The sequence below is a fragment of the Etheostoma spectabile genome, unplaced genomic scaffold (assembly GCF_008692095.1).
Source record: "Etheostoma spectabile isolate EspeVRDwgs_2016 unplaced genomic scaffold, UIUC_Espe_1.0 scaffold00018483, whole genome shotgun sequence".
Classification (NCBI taxonomy): domain Eukaryota; kingdom Metazoa; phylum Chordata; class Actinopteri; order Perciformes; family Percidae; genus Etheostoma; species Etheostoma spectabile.
The window spans coordinates 62,787-82,906 of record NW_022604280.1 but is presented as its reverse complement, the minus strand read 5'-3'; the positions used below and the strand labels follow the sequence as shown (position 1 = coordinate 82,906).

The following is a 20,120-nucleotide window of genomic DNA, read 5'->3' as shown; positions in this document are numbered from 1 at the left end:
ACCTAACATTCTAGATCAACCGCTTAACATTCTAGAAATTAAAACTAACATTCGAGAACTACAAATAACATTGTAGAACTGTAAGTAACATTTTAGTACTATAACTCTTAAAATTCTAAAACTACAACCTATTGTTCCAGAACTGCAGCTTAACATTCTTGAACTTAAACCTAATATTCTACAACTGCATATTAACTTTGTAGGACTGAAATCTAACATCCTACAACAACAAAATATCATTGCAGAACTATAAGTAACATTTTAGGACCATAACTCTTAAAATTCTAAAACTACATCCTATTGTTCTATAACTGCAACTTAACATTTCAGAACTGCAGTTTAACATTCTAGAATTGCCACTTTATATTATAAAACTGCAGCTTACCATTCTAGAACTAAAATGTAACTTTTTAGAACTGTAAGTAACAGTTTAGGACCACAACTTATAAAATGTTTAAAACTTCAACCTATTGTTCTTTAATTGCAATTTAACATTCTAGAATGGCAGCTTAACATTCTAGAACTGCAACTTACCATTCTAGAACTACAATGTAACCTTTTAGAACTGTAAGCAACATTTTAGGACCGCAACTTAAAAGAATTCTAAAACTTCAACCTATTGTTCTGGAATTGGAACTTAACATTCTAGAATGGCAGCTTAACTTTCTAAAACTTAAACCTAACATTCTAGAAATACAGCTTAACATTCAAGAACTTTGTCCTAACATTCTAGCTTGGCAGTTTAATATTCTAGGACTTTGACCTAACATTCTAGATCGACAGCTTAATATTCTAGAACTTTGACCTAAGAATCTAGATTGATAGCTTAACATTCTTGAACTTCAACCTAATATTCTAGAACTGCATATTAACATTCTCAAACTCAAACCTAACATTCCACAACCACAACATGACATTGTAGAACTGTTAACAACATTTTGGCACCATAATTCTTAAAATTCTTGAAACTACATCCTATTGTTCTAGAACTGCAACTTAACATTTCAGAACTGCAGTTTAACATTCTAGAATTGCAACTTAACATTCTATAAGTGCAGCTTCCCATTCTAGAACTACAATGTAACCCTTTAGAAGTGTAATGAATTAACATTCTTGAACTTCAACCTAACATTCTAGAACTGCATACTGACATTTGAGAACTTAAACCTAACATTATAAAAGTTCTAAAACTTCAACCTATTGTTCTTGAATTGTAACTTATCATTTTAGAATGGAAGCTTAACTTTCTAGAACTGCAGCCTAACATTCTAGAACTTACATCCAACATTCTAGAACTGCAGCTTAACATTCTAGAACTTAGAGCTAACATTCAAGAATGGCACCTTAACATTCTAGAACTTCAGCCTAACATTCTAGAATTGCCAAGTGACATTCTAGAACTTTAACCTAACTGTCTGGAACTGCAGCTTAACATTCTAGAACTGCCAAGTAATATTCTGGAACTGTTACATTTCAGAAATTTTAAGTAACATTTTAGAACCACAACTTAAATCTTAAGAAGTGCCTGGCTAGCTCAGTCGGTAGAGCATGAGACTCTTAATCTCAGGGTCGTGGGTTTGAGCCCCACGTTGGGCGGTTGTGTTTTAGAGAATGGGAATCCGTGAGTTCTGCATAGTATCAGGTGGCTGTATTGGGGAAGATCAGCTGTCGATTGCAAAATTAGCACTTCCATCCCAGTGTAAAAATACCTGTTATTTACCAGACTAAAATGTGCCTGCATTCTACGATCATGGCATGTGCTGACATCCTGTTCCTCAGATCATACGAAAGTCTGGTGACAATGCCTGTTGTTGTTCCAGAACTGAGACTTAACATTCCAGAACTGAAAGTTAACTTTCTAGAACCTAACATTCTAGATCAACCGCTTAACATTCTAGAAATTAAAACTAACATTCGAGAACTACAAAATAACATTGTAGAACTGTAAGTAACATTTTAGTACTATAACTCTTAAAATTCTAAAACTACAACCTATTGTTCCAGAACTGCAGCTTAACATTCTTGAACTTAAACCTAATATTCTACAACTGCATATTAACTTTGTAGGACTGAAACCTAACATCCTACAACAACAAAATATCATTGCAGAACTATAAGTAACATTTTAGGACCATAACTCTTAAAATTCTAAAACTACATCCTATTGTTCTATAACTGCAACTTAACATTTCAGAACTGCAGTTTAACATTCTAGAATTGCCACTTTACATTATAAAACTGCAGCTTACCATTCTAGAACTAAAATGTAACTTTTTAGAACTGTAAGTAACAGTTTAGGACCACAACTTATAAAATGTTTAAAACTTCAACCTATTGTTCTTGAATTTCAATTTAACATTCTAGAATGGCAGCTTAACATTCTAGAACTGCAACTTACGATTCTAGAACTACAATGTAACCTTTTAGAACTGTAAGCAACATTTTAGGACCGCAACTTAAAAGAATTCTAAAACTTCAACCTATTGTTCTGGAATTGGAACTTAACATTCTAGAATGGCAGCTTAACTTTCTAAAACTTAAACCTAACATTCTAGAAATACAGCTTAACATTCGAGAACTTTGTCCTAACATTCTAGATTGGCAGTTTAATATTCTAGGACTTTGACCTAACATTCTAGATCGACAGCTTAATATTCTAGAACTATGACCTAAGAATCTAGATTGATAGCTTAACATTCTTGAACTTCAACCTAATATTCTAGAACTGCATATTAACATTCTCAAACTCAAACCTAACATTCCACAACCACAACATGACATTGTAGAACTGTTAACAACATTTTGGCACCATAATTCTTAAAATTCTTGAAACTACATCCTATTGTTCTAGAACTGCAACTTAACATTTCAGAACTGCAGTTTAACATTCTAGAATTGCAACTTAACATTCTATAAGTGCAGCTTCCCATTCTAGAACTACAATGTAACCTTTTAGAAGTGTAATGAATTAACATTCTTGAACTTCAACCTAACATTCTAGAATTGCATACTGACATTCGAGAACTTAAACCTAACATTATAAAAGTTCTAAAACTTCAACCTATTGTTCTTGAATTGTAACTTATCATTTTAGAATGGAAGCTTAACTTTCTAGAACTGCAGCCTAACATTCTAGAACTTACATCCAACATTCTAGAACTGCAGCTTAACATTCTAGAACTTAGAGCTAACATTCAAGAATGGCACCTTAACATTCTAGAACTTCAGCCTAACATTCTAGAATTGCCAAGTGACATTCTAGAACTTTAACCTAACTTTCTGGAACTGCAGCTTAACATTCTAGAACTGCCAAGTAATATTCTGGAACTGTTACATTTCAGAAATTTTAAGTAACATTTTAGAACCGCAACTTGAATCTTAAGAAGTGCCTGGCTAGCTCAGTCGGTAGAGCATGAGACCCTTAATCTCAGGGTCGTGGGTTCGAGCCCCATGTTGGGCGGTTGTGTTTTAGAGAGTGGGAATCCGTGAGTTCTGCATAGTATCAGGTGTCTGTATTGGGGAAGATCAGCTGTCGATTGCAAAATTAGCACTTCCATCCCAGTGTAAAAATACCTGTTATTTACCAGACTAAAATGTGCCTGCATTCTACGATCATGGCATGTGCTGACATCCTGTTCCTCAGATCATACTAAAGTCTGGTGACAATGCCTGTTGTTGTTCCAGAACTGAGACTTAACATTCCAGAACTGAAAGATATCTTTCTAGAACCTAACATTCTAGATCGACCGCTTAACATTCTAGAAATTAAACCTAACATTCGAGAACTACAAAATAACATTGTAGAACTGTAAGTGCATATACACATCAACTTTCTTTTTGATTTATCATCACAATTCATTATGACATCAACTTTCTTTTTAATAAATGCATAAACACATCAACTTTCTTTTTCATTAAGATAAGATGGTGCTTGAACATGAAGAGCTTTGTAGGTGAGAAGAAAGATTTTAAATTCTATTCTGGATTTTACAGGAAGTTAATGCAGAGAAGCAAAACCCGGTGAGATGTGATCTCTTTTCCTGGTTCCTATCAGAACACGTGCTGCAGCATTCTGGATCAGCTGACGAATCTTTATGGACTCTTTTAAGCAGCCTGATAATAAAGAATTGGAGTAATCCAGCTTAGAAGTAACAAATGCATGGACTAGTTTTTCTGCATCAATTTTAGACCGGATATTCCTGAATCTCTGAATGTGATGACTACTGCACTGGGGAAACTTCGGTAGGCCTGGCCACGATTTCACGTCAGGGAGATTTTTCCGTGAAGGTTATGGAGAGTTTAACTTCGCAGAGTTTGACTGTGCGAAGTCAATAAAAACAAAGAAATGTGTTTCCGCCCTGTTACGAACTGGGGACCTTTCGCGTGTTAGGCAAACGTGATAACCATTACACTACGGAAACTGACGAAATGCATTTATTTTGCATATTTGTGGGAAAATGCACATTTTTTATTTTACTGCAAATGTTCAAAATGCTACAAAACAGAGATTTTAAACTAGATTCAGTCACAGATGCTTTGTCATGTATTTTAATGACAGCAAATATGTAGTAAACCTAAATATTTCTACATGCATTGACTGCGGTCTGAATGTTGGAATAGCGCCACCTATTTCTTGATGTGCCAAATATTAAACTTGTGCATTCCTCGTTAGTATAATGGACAGTATCTCCGCCTGTCAAGCGGAAGATTGGGGTTCGATTCCCCGACGGGGGGACTTTTCTACCAGCTAACCAATGCTACAAGGCCTCGAGGAAGTCCCGGCGAACGCGTAAGACTTCTCGGGAAAGTGGGCCTTGGCTCCAGCTGTGTTCAGCATGGGAGGAGAACTCTTGGCTCTAAATGGGAATATTGTCAAGCGATGGAAAAAGCATATCTACTGGACATGAACAGCACCTCACAAGGCGCAGCAGAAGGTGGGAGAGTGTCAAGTCTGGGCACTTTGTAATTCCTTTTCTGCTCTTTCCAGATTATTTTGTTCTTTTGGCTTCATCAAACAGTGATCTACAGCGCCCACTGGGGCAGATTGAAGTCCAGTGTCAAGCATTCGGAATCAAAGTCAGCCCCTCCAAATCTCAAAGCTCAGGATTTCTCCCATCGGGTTGGGAGTCAATTGCTGTCCCAAGTGAAGACGTTCTTGTATCTCAAAAGCTTATTTCAAACAGTGAAACTTGTTCCAACACAAAAACTACTGAAACTTTGGATGGTCGCCTCCGCCTCTCACGCAGAAGACTGGGGATTTACTTCCCGATGGGGAGATCTATCTACCAGCTGCTAATTATTTTCCAAGGCTACATCGACACTAGTATCATCTGCCAGAGTAGTTTGGATACGAGGCCTAACCATAGCAAAAGATATGAACTTTTTTAAGAATGTATTATAGTGGATATACTCCCAGAAAGACAAAGGTTTTACAAAAGTATTGAGAATGATCCTGCTATCAAAGCTATTAATAATCAAATATAATATTTACCAATTTACATGTGAAAATATGTCTGCTCTATACACGTTAAATTAATTTACACATTTATAGTGTGATGTGTATATTCTCATACTTTTTTACAATGTATTTTGTTTTCATCCCTCAAAAATAAATAAAAATAAAATGAGAAAAGTCTTATAGACTGGAATTGTCTACGGTGTATGACATCACAGCATTCTATAATACATCAAAAGAACTACTGACCAATCAGCTGTGAGTTCATGATGACGTCATGAGTGAGGTCACAAAACATCCATAGAGAACCTTATATGTACAAGCCGTGTTGAGTCTTTAAGTTCAGGGTTCTGCTCCGGGCAGCTGGAGGCCAGAAGCTTCGGCAGAGACTAGGCGCTGCGAAAGCAGCTTGTCTTTGGAGGCCTCGCTTCCAGAAGACTAGGACCAGATGCTGCAAAAGCAGTTGGTCTTTGAGGCCTCCTCACCTGAAGCCTCTGAGCTCCAGCCAGCCAGAGCAGGGGGCCCAACTGGCTCCGCCAAGGAACAGAGCTACCAGCTCTGGGGTCAGGGGTCAGGGACCAGGGTAAGTGGTTTAGAAAGGTATTAGGGATCATGAATCTCCAAAAGAAAACACTGATTCCAAACAGCTCTACTGTAGTCCAGCCTATACTCTGCTCCTGATTGGCTTGTAATCCTTACCTAGGTACTGCGCATTTGCAACTCTCAACAAAGATGGAAGAGAAGTGTGATTCCTCACTCTGTAACTAAAACAGAGGAGTGTTTTATGTATTTCACATGATTGATGTGCCTTTGATGCTGAAATCCTTGGTGGGGGAGGACACCCAATTACCACATATTGAGCTACTGCCACCCATCAGCTTTTGACCCTCACATGTTTTGAATTGATGTGTTTCGGGTGTTATATGTGATTCAGGTGTTTGATGTGTTTCAGGTGATTGATGTGTTTGATGTGTTTCAGGTGTTTGATGTGTTTCAGGTGTTTGATGTGTTTCAGGTGATTGATGTGTTTGATGTGTTTCAGGTGTTTGATGTGTTTCAGGTGTTGAATGTGTTTGATGGGTTTCAGGTGTCTGTAGTGATTCAGGTGTTTCAGGTGTTAAATGTGTTTGATGTGTTTCAGGAATTAGGTATTAGATGTATTTGTAAATTGGTGCATAAAAGTCTAATTTAATACAGGAAATGAAACCGTCGATGTTCAAATTATTGCTACCACCACATATTGAGCTACTGCCACCCATCAACATTTGACCCTGACGTGATTTGAACACACAACCTTCTGATCGGGAGTCAGACGCACTACCTTTGCGCCACAAGGTCTGCTGACTGATGCATGTACAGATCAAACCTGGTTTTGAATTCAAAAAGGCACAGAAATCTCCCTTTTTATAATATATGACTTTCAAGTGATGACTTTTGTTTTTCAAAACCTGAACCCTATTTCCTAACTTTTTTGTGTCTAAGTGACTGATTTAAGTTTTAGGCCTCGCTTCCAGTACGCAGGGACCGTGCGACGCAAAAGCAGTTGGTCTTTGAGGCCTACTTACCTGAAGCTGGTGATTAATGTGTTTCAGGTGTTAATGTATTTTATGTCTTTGATGTGTTTCAGGTGTTTGTTGTGTTTCAGGTGTTTGATGTGGTTGATGTGTGTCAGTTGTTTAACGTGTTTCAGGTGTTTGATGTGTTTGATGTATTTCAGGTCTTTGATTTTTTTGTGTTTTTTGATGTGTTTCAGGTGTTTGATGTGTTTCAGGTGCTTGATATGTTTCATGTGTTTGATGTGTTTCAGGTGTTCAATTTGTTTCAGGTGTTTGAGTTGTTTGATGTGTTTCAGGTATATGATGTGTTTAAGGTGTTTGATTTGTTTCAGGTGTTTCATGTGTTTGATATCTTTCAGGTGTTTCAGGTGTTTGATGTGTTTCAGGTGTTTGATGTTTTTTTATGTGTTTGATGTCTTTGATGTGTTTGATGTGTTTCTGGTGTTTGATGTATTTGATGTGTTTGTGCTTCCGGTGTTCTATGTGTTTCAGGTGTTTGATGTGTTTGTGTTTCTGTTATTTGATGTGTTTCAGGTCTTTGATGTGTTTAATGTCTTTTATGTGTTTCAGGTGTTGATGTCTTTGATGTGTTTTATGTGTTTCAGGTTTTTGATGTTTTTTATATGTTTCAGGTGCTTCATGTCTTTTATGTGTTTGATGTGTTTCAGGTGTTTGATATGTTTCAGGTGTTTGATTTGTTTGATTAGTTTCAGGCGTTTGACGTGTTTTATCTGTTTGATGTGTTTCATGTGTTCAATTTGTTTCAGGTGTTTGATGTTTTTTAGGTGTTTAATGTCTTTGATGTGTTTGACATGTTTCAGGTGTTTGATCTGTTTGTGCTTCCAGTGTTGGATGTGTTTCAGGTGTTTGATGTCTTTGATGTGTTTCAGATGTTTGATGTCTTTAATGTGTTTCAGGTATTATATGTATATGTAAATTGGTGCATAAATGCCTATGTTAATACAGGAAATGAAGCCATTGATTCTCAAATCCTTGCTGAGGGAGTACCCCCAACTACCACATACTGAGCTACTGCCACCCATCAACATTTGACCCTGACGTGATTTGAACACGCAACCTTCTGATCTGGAGTCAGACGCGCTACCATTGCGCCACAAGGTCTGCTGTCTAATGCTTATACAGATCAAATTTCTTTTTGATTAATGCATATACATATTAACTTTTTTTCTGATTAATGCCTACAGATTAACTTTCTTTTTGGTTAATGCATATACATGTGTGCATTTCTCCGTGGATTAAGCGTTTTGTTACTTTCACAGTATTCATATTGCAAATCAACCGGGTTTTGAATAAAAAAAGACACAGAAACCTCCCTTTTTACAATATATGACTTTCAAGTGATGACTTTTGTTTTTCAAAACTTGAACCCTATTTCCTTACTTTTTTGCGTCTAAGTGACTGATTTAAGTTTTAGGGTTCTTCTCCGGGTAGCTGGAGGCCAGCGGCTTTGGCAGAGACCAGGCGCTGCGAAAGCAGTTTGTCTTTGGAGGACTTGCTTCCAGAAGACAAGGAACAGATGCTGCGAAAGCAGTTGGTCTTTGAGGCCTCCTTACCTGAAGCTGGTGATTAATGTGTTTCAGGTGTTAATGTCTTTTATGTCTTTGATGTGTTTCAGGTGTTTCAGGTGTTTGATGTGTTTCAGGTGTTTGATGTGGTTGATGTGTGTCAGTTATTTAACGTGTTTCAGGTGTTTGATGTGTTTAATGTACATTTTGTTTTTTTTGTTTTTTCCCATCTTGTATATACTTAAATATTTGTTCTTACATTCTTATATTTTATTCTTATATTTTGTTATTATAATTATTATTATTTCATGTATATTGTATGTTTGTATATTTTGTGTGCTGCTGTAACACTGTAATTTCCCATTTTTTGGGATCAATAAATATCTATCTATCTATCTATCTATCTATCTATTTCAGGTCTTTGATTTTTTTTGTTTGAGATGTGTTTCAGGTGTTTGATGTGTTTCAGGTGTTTGATGTGTTTCAGATGTTTGATGTGTTTCAGGTGCTTGATATGTTTCATGTGTTCGATTTGTTTCAGGGATTTGATCTGTTTCAAGTGTTTGATGTGTTTCAGGTGTTCAATTTGTTTCAGGTGTTTGAGTTGTTTGATGTGTTTGATGTGTTTCAGGTATTTGATGTGTTTAAGGTGTTTGATTTTTTTCAGGTGTTTCATGTGTTTGATATCTTTCAGGTGTTTGATGTGTTTTAGGTTTTTGATGGGTTTCAGGTGTTTGATGTGTTTCAGGTGTTTGATGTTTTTGATGTGTTTCTGGTGTTTGATGTCTTCGATGTGTTTTATGTTTTTTATGTGTTTGTGCTTCCGGTGTTCTATGTGTTTAAGGTGTTTGATGTGTTTCTGTTATTTGATGTGTTTCAGGTCTTTGATGTGTTTAATGTCTTTTATGTGTTTCAGGTGTTGATGTCTTTGATGTGTTTTATGTGTTTCAGGTTTTTGATGTTTTTTATATTTTTCAGGTGCTTGATGTCTTTGATGTGTTTGATGTGTTTTAGGTGTTTGATTTGTTTCAGGTGTTTGATGTGTTTCAAGTGTTTGATATGTTTCAGATGTTTGATGTCTTTCAGGCGTTTGACGTGTTTTATCTGTTTGATGTGTTTCACGTGTTTAATGTCTTTGATGTGATTGACATGTTTCAGGTGTTTGATCTGTTTGTGCTTCCAGTGTTGGATGTGTTTGATGTCTTTCAGGTGTTTGATGTGTTTCAGGTATTAGATGTATATGTAAATTGGTGCATAAAAGCCTATATTAATACAGGAATTGAAGACTTTGATTCTCAAATCCTTGCTGAGGGAGTACTCCCAACTACCACATACTGAGCTACTGTCACCCATCAACATTTGACCCTGACGTGATTTGAACACGCAACCTTCTGATCTGGAGTCAGACACGCTACCATTGCGCCACAAGGTCTGCTGACTAATGCTTATACAGATCAAATTTCTTTTTGATTAATGCATGTACATATTAACTTCTTTTCTGATTAATGCCTACAGATTAACTTTCTTTTTTGGTTAATGCATATACATGTGTGCATTTCTCCGTGGATTAAAGCTGCAGTAGGGAGTTCTGAGAAAACGTGGACTTAGCCAAAAAATTTGAACAAGCACACCTTACAGGTCCCTCCCCCTTGCTCTCCGCTGTGCTACAGCCCCCCCTCCACAGCTCCTCCCCCACTGCAGAGCCTGCTGTGAACGCGCAGGCTAGTAAGCAGGGCCACCGATGCTTTCCACATCCTCATGGACAATACAGGGGATTTATTCTGAGGAGGGTATAGCTTATGTAAAAAATGTGCTTATTTAAAATATTTTTATTAAGAGTCGCGCTTACTACCGGACTAGAAGTGAAATGTGTCGGGGAGAGAGGGAGTCTTAACGTAATCAATGAAGCAAGTGACGCCAGTTTACAAAACTTGGCCTCTGCACTACACCAGTCTGCCTCAGGATGTCGAAACCAGTAAACAACTTTTTGTACGTTTGCAGCCCAATAGTAAATCCTTAAATTTGGGAGGGCGAGCCCACCCCTTTGTCTTGGTCTTTCAAGGAATTTTTTACGCAACCTTGGAGTTTTACCTCCCCATAGAAAGCTTGAAAGTAACTTTTCTGTTGCTCGAAAGAAAGACTTTGGAAGGAAGACCGGAAGATTTTGAAATAAATATAGAAACCGAGGCAACACGTTAATTTTAACACAGTTAACTCTTCCAGCTAGAGATAAATAAATGGTGCTCCATCGCTGGAGGTCAGATTTTAGTCTCCCAAGTATTGGAGTAAAATTTGCATCTAGCAAACCAGAGAAAGAGGGGGTGACATGGATTCCTAGATACTTAAATCCTGATTTTGAAATATGAAAGGGCAAGTCCGTATCTTGTATTTGAAGCGCCTTCTCATTAATAGGGAAACACATGCTTTTTGAGAAATTAATTTTATACCCAGAAAAACTACCAAAGACCTCCAGAGTTTTCAAAATTATAGGTGTAGAGGACAATGGGTCCGTTACATAAATTAAGAGATCATCAGCATACAAAGAGACGTTATGTTCCACTCCCATCCTAATAATACCCTGTATGGACTGTGTGTTTCGAAGCTTTATTGACAGGGGTTCTATCGCTAGGACGAACAGCAACGGACTGAGAGGGCAACCCTGACGCGTCCCTCTGAACAGTGAAAAATATTGCAAACACAAATTATTAGTGACTACTGCAGCCTTAGGGGACGAGTATAATTGCCGGACCCAGGAGACGAATTTTGGACCGAACCCGAACTTGTCCAACACGGGGAAGAGATAGCCCCATTCAACCCTGTCAAAAGCCTTCTCTGCGTCAAGGGATACTACCACTTCTGGAGCAACTCCAGATGCTGGAGAGTGAACCACATTTAAAAGTCTACGGACGTTGACAAATGAATGGCGCCCTTTAATGAAACCTGTCTGATCAACTGAAATTATGTCTGGAATGACAGAACTTATTCTAACGGCCAGGACTTTAGAAAGAATTTTAACATCTGCATTCAGCAACGATATAGGCCTATAAGAGCTGCAGTCCATTGCATCTTTGCCTGGCTTTAGTAAAACTGTGATAAGTGCCTCCGTGAGGCTCCGTGGGAGGGATGACTGTTCAAAGGAGTGGTTAAACATGTTGACAAGCAGAGGCGTGAGCTGCAAGGAGGTCTTTCTAGGCTTTCTCTTTGGACTTGTGTAATTGTTGGAGCGCCCAAGTTTTCTAAAAATTCCGTCATATCAGAGACATTGTGGGGGAAGTCTGATTTGTATAGATCTGAGTAATATTTCTCAAAGGTGCTGTTGATTTCTTGCGGGTCCATTGTCACTTCTTGAGGTGCCTTCCTGATAGTAGGAATAAGTCTGGATGCAGATTTACCCTTCAACTGATGGGCAAGAAGGCGCCCTGCCTTTTCCCCATGTTCGTAGAAAAATGAACGTGACCTTAACAGATTTCTTTCTATCTTTTCCGTAGACAGTAGATCATATTGTGCCTTAAGGTTCAATTTTTCTTTGTATAGCTCGGGCGATGGGGTCTTTGAATATTGATGATCAATTTTCAAAATGGAATCGGCTATTTTTTCCTGTGTCCGTCTCCTGTCTTTATTTCGTGATACCGAAAATGATATTATTTGTCCCCGTAGTACCACTTTTAATGTTTCCCATAGTACGGATGGTGTTATAGAGTCCGTCTGATTAAACAAAAGGAAATCGTCTATTGATTGTGAGACGTACTGACAAAAGTTTGTATCTGAAAGTAATGTTGTGTTCAACCTCCAAGCAGACCTTGCGGGATAGTTAAGCGCAATGGAAATATCAAGTATGAGGGGTGCGTGATCTGATTCGACAATGGCGGAGTACTCTACAGATTTTATTGAAGGCAGAAGGTGTTTGTCAATAAAAAAGTAATCTATCCTAGAGTAGGACTGGTGCACATGCGAGAAATAAGAAAATTCTCTTCTGGAAGGATACAGAAACCTCCAAGGGTCTATACAACCTATATGAGACATGAAGCTAGAGATTGCTCTGGACATCACACAGTTCATATCTCCACCAAATATTAGATGATGTGTGTTCAAATCGGGCAACAAGGTCATTATTTTCTTAAAGAAATCAGCATCATCCCAGTTGGGGGCATAAATGCATACTAAGGCCACCAGGGAGTGAAACAGACTACCTGTTACTATGACATACTGCCCTTGGGGATCCGAAATTATTTCTGAGGGAGTGAATAATACCTTTTTATGAATTATTATTGCCGTGCCCCTGGCTCTGCTGCCAAAATTTGAGTGATACACCTGTCCTACCCAAGCCTTCCTAAGCAAAATATGGTCTTGAACACGGAGATGTGTTTCCTGTAAAAATGCAATTTTGGTATGGAGTCTTTTCAGATGTGAGAATATCCGGGCCCTTTTCACTGGTCCATTCATACCTCTAACATTCCAGCTAGTAAAACGCACTGCAGATCCCCCTGCCACATTTCTACTTACTGTGCCACTCATTTCCTAAAAGATACCATATGGGTGGCAGAGCACGCCATGAAGTGACATAAAAGGCCATTCGCTTGACAAAGTGAAAAACAAGAAGAGAAAAAAAAAACATAAAAAACATTACCCGGCAACCCATCCCTATTATACAACTAACGAAACACTCTAGGTTCATCCTCTGAACTACGACGAACCGCAGCTTTAGCGTGAATTAGACTTCCAGTAGTCCTTCTTGCTATCTCAATATATTAGGCTCTTCCCAAACATAACACAGGCATATAAACGCACACAGTCAACAAGACAACTTGAGTTGCTAGCCGATAATAACAACAATTAGGTTATTTCAAAATGGCATATTACCACATCCAGCAGGACATATAGAAGTGAACTTGTAGCACTGAAACTATAACCTGAGTGCATCTGCAACGAGTGTCCTGGCGGCATGAAAACGTTACGTCCAGTGCAGGACAGTCCTCAGAAGTAGTAGCCTGGGCTACTTACGTGTAGCAACACGACGATCGTAAAACTCCTGGGCCTCTTCTGGTGAAGAGAAGTTAAGACTGTAACTTAAGATGTCATTGTAATCACATTCAGATCACCTCAAATAAAGACACTGATGATCATTGTGTTCATAAGTGCTTCTCTTTGGGGTTGTCTTGGTTGTGAGTTCATCATCAGACACTAACACATGCAGAGTCCACCGCTGGCTAAATAAATAAAATAATGGGGGTTTTGGAATAGATATTTAGCACTAACTGGTACTTTCTAATGCTGAATGAGCTCTATCTGGAGGAAAAAGGAGTTGCCCCAAAGAAAGTCATTGGACTCTAATTGACCACTCATATACTGTTAATGGCATACATTGGGATGATGGTTGTCTATTCATGAAGCCATTCATTACTTACAATAGTCAGTTTTTTTGTTTCTTGTTATGTCTCGGCAAGAAGTATTATACTTTTGGGTTGTCTGTCCATCTCTACATTAGAATCAGAAAATCTTTATTGATCCCTGAAGGGGAACTCTGGAAAAGACTGCTCCTTCGAGCCAGATTTGAACCAGTCTCAATGCCCAAATGTATTACAAGACTTGAAGTCAACATAACATTGTCCAGCGATGGTGGTATAGTGGTGAGCATAGCTGCCTTCCAAGCAGTTGACCTGGGTTCGATTCCCAGCCATCGCAGTAACTGTTTTTAGGTTGTGGTACTTTCTTTTTTTACAAGAAGTCAGCAGAACGGTTACTTGCCCAACCTGGTTTGATAAAATCTCTTTGAGCTGCATGATTATGGCCAAAATGATAACGACAATTACTTTGATCAATATGGAGATCACGATTAATTATCACAATTATTTGTTGATTTTCTAGTCCAAAGTGCTGGAAAGGAAGGTTTCACCAATCGTTGAACCTCAGGTTAACAAGGAACAATCTCAGCAAGGTGATTGATGGATGATTCTAGTTACTTCACCAAGTTCAGGCCAAATGCCACAGCTGTAAGACATTGGTTGCCTTCCAGCTATGTAATATATGCAAATGGTAGTGGTGGGATTTGAACCCACGCCTCCAGAGAGACTAGAGCCTTAATCCAGCACCTTAGACCACTCGGCCACACTGCAATTACCAAATTTCCACATCATGACAAACACAGGCACCGTAATCAACGTTATGCTTGTTAATGTTATTGGAAAACTTGATGTAATACAAGCAAATACTTAAGGCCCCACCCAACAGTTTTGTGATATGTGGCGGGCAACTGTATGTCAATGATCAAGCTTGTTGCTGTGACCAAGAAACCACCAGCAAAATGACTGATACATTATCAGTTTAAACATTTTCTTGGATGCCAAATATTTGATTTCAAAGTCAGAATCCAATTGAGATGTAAGAACAATACAATGCACGTCCAGCTTCTACATTTCCGCATGAGTCAGCTTCCCCAATTTCTAAGGAAATATAAACAGGAAAATAGCCAAATAAGCATACATGTGCAGCTCAACCTCAAAAAGCCATAAAACAAATGCTTGTGGCTTAAAGATCGAGCTCCCGCTCATTAAACATCAGACAGGCGTAGTATCTGTGGCGCAATGGGTCAGCGCAGTTGGCTATTAGCTGAAAGGATGGGGGTTCAAGTCCACCCAGGGATGTGTGTTGCTTTGATAACCTGGAGTCTGCCAACTCTGGGATTTATCCTCCAGCTGAAGACCATAGAGCAGCCCAAAGATCACCCAAGTGGCCTTTAGAAACCATGTACATATACAACTTTGCGGTCATTGGTATGCAGGTCACTTGATGTAATACAAGCAAATACATGAGGCTCCACCCAACAGTTTTGTGATATCTGGCGTGTGCAGTAACAACACATCAAGTGCATCCAGGACCTGCCTGGTGTGCAGCTTCATACAGAGACGGGTACTATCAAGAAGGGGGGTGTTGTCCTGACCAAGTATCGCTGTGCCAGAGAGTCCATGTCTCTGGAATCATTTCATTCCACCTGAACAAGTTCATTCTATCTAAGTAGTATGTGTTTCATGATTGTACTTTTGTTTTTGAATGGTAAATGGACATATTTTAAAGAATAATTTTAGAACTGTGCTGGAATTTGCAATAAAAAACATGACCTTTCCCATTATGACAAACTGTTTTGATCACTTGAGGTATTTCAATGAAGTCTTTGGTCTTTGACAGTTACCTTGCAATCTAAAACTGTATATCCTATTGTCTCTAGAACAATAGTTGGCAGTTGGAGGAGTAATGGCTCTTTACAGTGAATATGCAAAAGAAGATGTTCACAAATTCAGTCCAAGTAAATGCTCAGCCCATATTCACACAGACCTAAACCTACTCACTTAATGCTGGTTACAATATTCTAATAATCAACAATGCCAGAGAAAAATGACAAAGACGGTTAACAATTAACAAGCATTACGTTAGTTAAGGTCCCTGTGTGTGTTACGATGTGTAGCATAGTCATGTGCAGGTAGTGTGGCTGAGTGGTCTAAGGCGCTGGATTCAGGCTCCAGTCTTTCTGGAGGCGTGGGTTCAAATCCCACCACTGCCATTTGCAAATGTTACATTGCTGGAAAATAATCAATGTGATGAATTGTTGTTCAGATGAGGTTGTCCTTTGTGACATAGCTTAGTGAAGTACCTAAAGACCCTGTGACCCTGACTGTGGATTTTATATCTGTACTTGCAATGCCCTGTTTTTAATGACCACCCAATCGTAAGTGTTCAATGTGAAATATTCATTCATTGACAAAATTGTCGGTAACTGTGACGGGGCGCATGTCAGCCGTCACGGTAGCGATACGCTACCTATACCATCCAAGGACTGAGACTGTAGGTATATATTATGTGCCCGTATATGTTTAACGTGTTCATATGTTTCATACATTTTTTACAATGTTTAAAATCTTCAGTCTCTAGCCAGTCTCCATTTCCCCACAGTAATCTCTTAGCTTTCTTGTGCGCACATTTAAACATCTAAAACTACGGTGATTTACCTGCTTATTTGAACCCGTGGCCTCGTCTAGCAGAGCAGAGTGGCGCAGCGGAAGAGTGCTGGGCCCATAACCCAGAGGTCGATGGATCGAAACCATCCTCTGCTAATTGCTATGCTTTGTCTCCATATAAAGTCCACTCTCAGCCTGTTGAAAATTAACAAAGCATCTGTTTGTGAAATGTTTCCTCCTGCTGAAGGGTACAGTCTTTATGTTATGTTTATTTCATCCATTAAAATGGAAATTAGAGTGCTCATCCCCGCTGTAACACCCATTAAAACTGGAGCATTAATATTGTATAGATAAAGTACAATAAAAACTGTAAAATGTGTATGTTTGAAGTGGTTGTTGTGCTGTCTACAATAGCCTGAGGTATAAAAGGGAGAGCATACTGCTTAGTTTGTGTCACAGGAGGTCTTAGTCTAACACTACTGTATGGGACAAGTGGTGAGCAAACCCACTTCGTCACACACCCTCCCTCTTACAACCGTTACTCATCAGAGTCAGCAATGACATTCTTCTTTCCATGATCTTGTGGAAATGACACCACTTTACCATGGACCCATAACAATGGACAGAAGCATGCTAACACACGGCTAATTAGCACCAACAAGACTACAAAGAAACAGGAGGGTGGAACTGGTAATAAATCGACAAGTGGCAGTCCTCCCTGGAACTCGTCTGGTGCGAAGCCTAAGACTAAATCATTTTCCTGGGAAATGGGAGGATGACTAACGGGCAGGGCACAGCGCCCTGAGATTTGTGATATGACCGGCTGGCCTGCATTATCATCCGGGCAGAGCACCTCTTCAACCCCTGTACCTAGTAGGACACAGCCGTGGACAGCTGCAAAAGGGAAAATAAGCAACAAAATGCCCCCCCAACAACCTGGTGTGCAAGTGGATAACAGATTTGCTCCTCTGCTGCAAGACGCTGGACAGACATCTGATGACCGGGACTGCGTCTCATCACCACACAGCAGGGTAAGGACTGAGAGCAATTCAAAAAGTAAAAAGCTAACAACTGGGCCTCAAACCCTGATTGTGGGTGACTCTGCTGTAAAAGATTTAAAAAACAGTAAAAACACCAAAATACTCTGTTTTCCCAAAGACACGGTGTCTGACTTGACCCAAAAAATCCCAGCTATCGTGGCAGCACACCCAACTGTGAAGAACATTATTCTGCATATCGGGTCACGTGATGTTGTAAAGCAACAGTCTGAATTGCAGAAACTGGAGTTTAGGGAACTGCTGGACAGTGTCAGCCCCCTAAACGCAGATGTGTTTATCAGTGGCCCTATACCGCCAGTCAGAAGAGGAGATGAGAGATTCAGCCGGCTGTTGGCACTAAACAAATGGCTTTCAGCTGAATGTACCGTCCATTCGTTGCAGTTCATTGACAATTTTAACATTTTCTGGGAGCGCAGACATCTTTTTAAAGCAGATACTTTCCCTTAACAAACCAGGAGTAAAGCTGTTCACCTCTAATCTGCTTTACTTTCTGCGCTACACATCTGCTCCCTCTGCCAAGGACACGAGACAAGACGAATCAAAACAAAAGGAAGACACAACAAAGTGCGGCAGTGATCCAGCACAGCCCCCACCTGTGCAAAGATTTGACCCTGGGAGACCAGAGAGCAGAGACACGAAACCTCCACTCCCCTCTTCACCCGTCCAGCACCCCTCAAACCCCCCTACCAACCCCGAACCTTCTGAGGATTCATCGCTGTCTCTACTGATGTCTCCACACTCCCTTTCCCTTTCCCCCATCAATTATACACCCCTTCCTACCCCCATGGCTCAACCCCGGGCAAAAGTAAAACGCCAAGCACCACTACCAGGATGTCAGAAAACTCCTTCCCCCCAGACTGATAAGGACGCTTGTGTGCAAAATCTGGCAAGCACTATCTGATATATGCCGGGCCTTGGCTGCAGGACTAGTGATACTAATGACTTTTTCCAAGACAAGCCTGGGCCCTGTGGATTCAATTCTTCCTCAATTTATGTTGTGATAGGTAATAGGAAAAGAATGGTGAATAAGCACTTAACTGCAAACTTAGCAAATTTAGCATCCATTCCTCGTCAGCTACAGCCTGTCCCAAAAAATGAAAACACACTAACACTAGCCTTACTAAACGTCAGGTCTTTGGCAGGAAAATCATTTTTAATCAATGATTTTATTATTAAGCACAATCTAGATTTTATGTTTTTAACTGAAACCTGGTTAGACCATAATAACAGCGCTGCTGTTCTTATTGAGTCAGCTCCCCCAAACTTCAGTTTTATGAGTGAGAATAGAGTGAATAAGAAAGGAGGTGGAGTTGCTATTTTGTTTAATGACTCATTCCACTGTACGAAAATATGTTATGGAAATTTTGTTTCTTTTGAATATGTTGCTCTTCAATTAAGATCTTCCCCTCAAGCGATATTTCTAAATATCTACAGGCCACCTAAATATTGTGCAACCTTCATTGATGACTTCACTGAACTGCTGTCTATAATTTGTATTGACTTTGATTGTGTAATCATTGCGGGTGATTTTAACATTCATGTTGACAACCCCCAGGACAGGGGGACCAAAGAACTGTGTTGTGTTTTTGAGAACTATGGACTGACTCAGCATGTGACAGAGCCCACTCACAATAAGGGACACACTCTGGACTTGATTGTCTCCAAGGGTCTGAACATTTCCAAGGTTTTGGTGACTGACGTTGCTCTGTCTGATCATTCCTGTGTTTTCTTTAACGGCACTATCTCTGTGCCCAAAAGTGTCCAAACAAAGATAATCAGAAAACGGTATATCACTGAAAACACCAGTGAAACATTTATTCAGCTTTTTTCCTCCACACCCGCCCTCTCTGGGCTATCAGTGACTGAGCTTGTAGATAATTTCAACTGTAAAATTACAAATGTTATTGATGCTATTGCTCCCACTAAGGTCAAAGTTGTCTCTGGTAAGAAAAGGTCTCCATGGAGAAATGTCCCACTGGTGAGAACAGAAAAAAGAGAGTGTCGAAAAGCTGAACGAAGGTGGCGAAAAACAAATCTCCTGGTCCATTATAACACCTATAAAGAGAGACTTCGCATTTATAATTTGGAACTGAGGAATGCAAGAAGGTCCTTCTTCTCTGATATTATCTCTAGAAACAATAATAATTCACGTGCTTTGTTTGCTACTGTTGATAGGTTAACAAACCCTCCAGTACCAGTAGCATCTGAACTTTTATCTACCAAGGCCTGCAATGACTTTGCCTCCTTCTTCAAAGACAAAATTCAAAAGATTAGACAAACAGTCAGTGCCTCCATATCAAGTCCAGGATATGTGTTGTCACAGTGTTCAAGCAAAAATAGTTCCAATATGACAGAATTTCACACGATCAACCATACAAACCTGGAGGACATTATTCAACATCTGAAAACCTCGACCTGTTGCCTTGATGTTCTACCAACGGGACTTTTCAAAAATGTTTCCAATTGTTTGACTTCTGATCTTCTACAGATTGTGAACACATCTCTTCTTTCAGGTATCTTTCCACAGGCCCTGAAAACTGCAGTAATCAAGCCACTCTTAAAAAAGAACAACCTAG

The 20,120-nt window shown here is 39.3% G+C and overlaps 7 non-coding genes across 7 annotated transcripts; 4 read left to right on the top strand and 3 right to left on the bottom strand.

Moving 5' to 3' along the window:
* Positions 1-1,523: 1,523 nt before the first annotated feature.
* Positions 1,524-1,596, top strand: trnak-cuu (transfer RNA lysine (anticodon CUU)). Its single transcript has one exon. It is a non-coding gene; the product is annotated as a tRNA-Lys (tRNA).
* A 1,791-nt stretch (positions 1,597-3,387) lies between these two features.
* On the top strand, positions 3,388-3,460 carry trnak-cuu (transfer RNA lysine (anticodon CUU)). Its single transcript has one exon. It is a non-coding gene; the product is annotated as a tRNA-Lys (tRNA).
* An 888-nt stretch (positions 3,461-4,348) lies between these two features.
* trnav-aac (transfer RNA valine (anticodon AAC)) lies at positions 4,349-4,421 on the bottom strand. The gene has a single exon. It is a non-coding gene; the product is annotated as a tRNA-Val (tRNA).
* A 3,640-nt stretch (positions 4,422-8,061) lies between these two features.
* On the bottom strand, positions 8,062-8,133 carry trnaw-cca (transfer RNA tryptophan (anticodon CCA)). The gene has a single exon. It is a non-coding gene; the product is annotated as a tRNA-Trp (tRNA).
* Positions 8,134-9,897: 1,764 nt separating this feature from the next.
* trnaw-cca (transfer RNA tryptophan (anticodon CCA)) lies at positions 9,898-9,969 on the bottom strand. Its single transcript has one exon. It is a non-coding gene; the product is annotated as a tRNA-Trp (tRNA).
* Positions 9,970-14,147: 4,178 nt separating this feature from the next.
* trnag-ucc (transfer RNA glycine (anticodon UCC)) lies at positions 14,148-14,219 on the top strand. Its single transcript has one exon. It is a non-coding gene; the product is annotated as a tRNA-Gly (tRNA).
* Positions 14,220-16,010: 1,791 nt separating this feature from the next.
* trnal-cag (transfer RNA leucine (anticodon CAG)) lies at positions 16,011-16,092 on the top strand. The gene has a single exon. It is a non-coding gene; the product is annotated as a tRNA-Leu (tRNA).
* Positions 16,093-20,120: the final 4,028 nt, after the last annotated feature.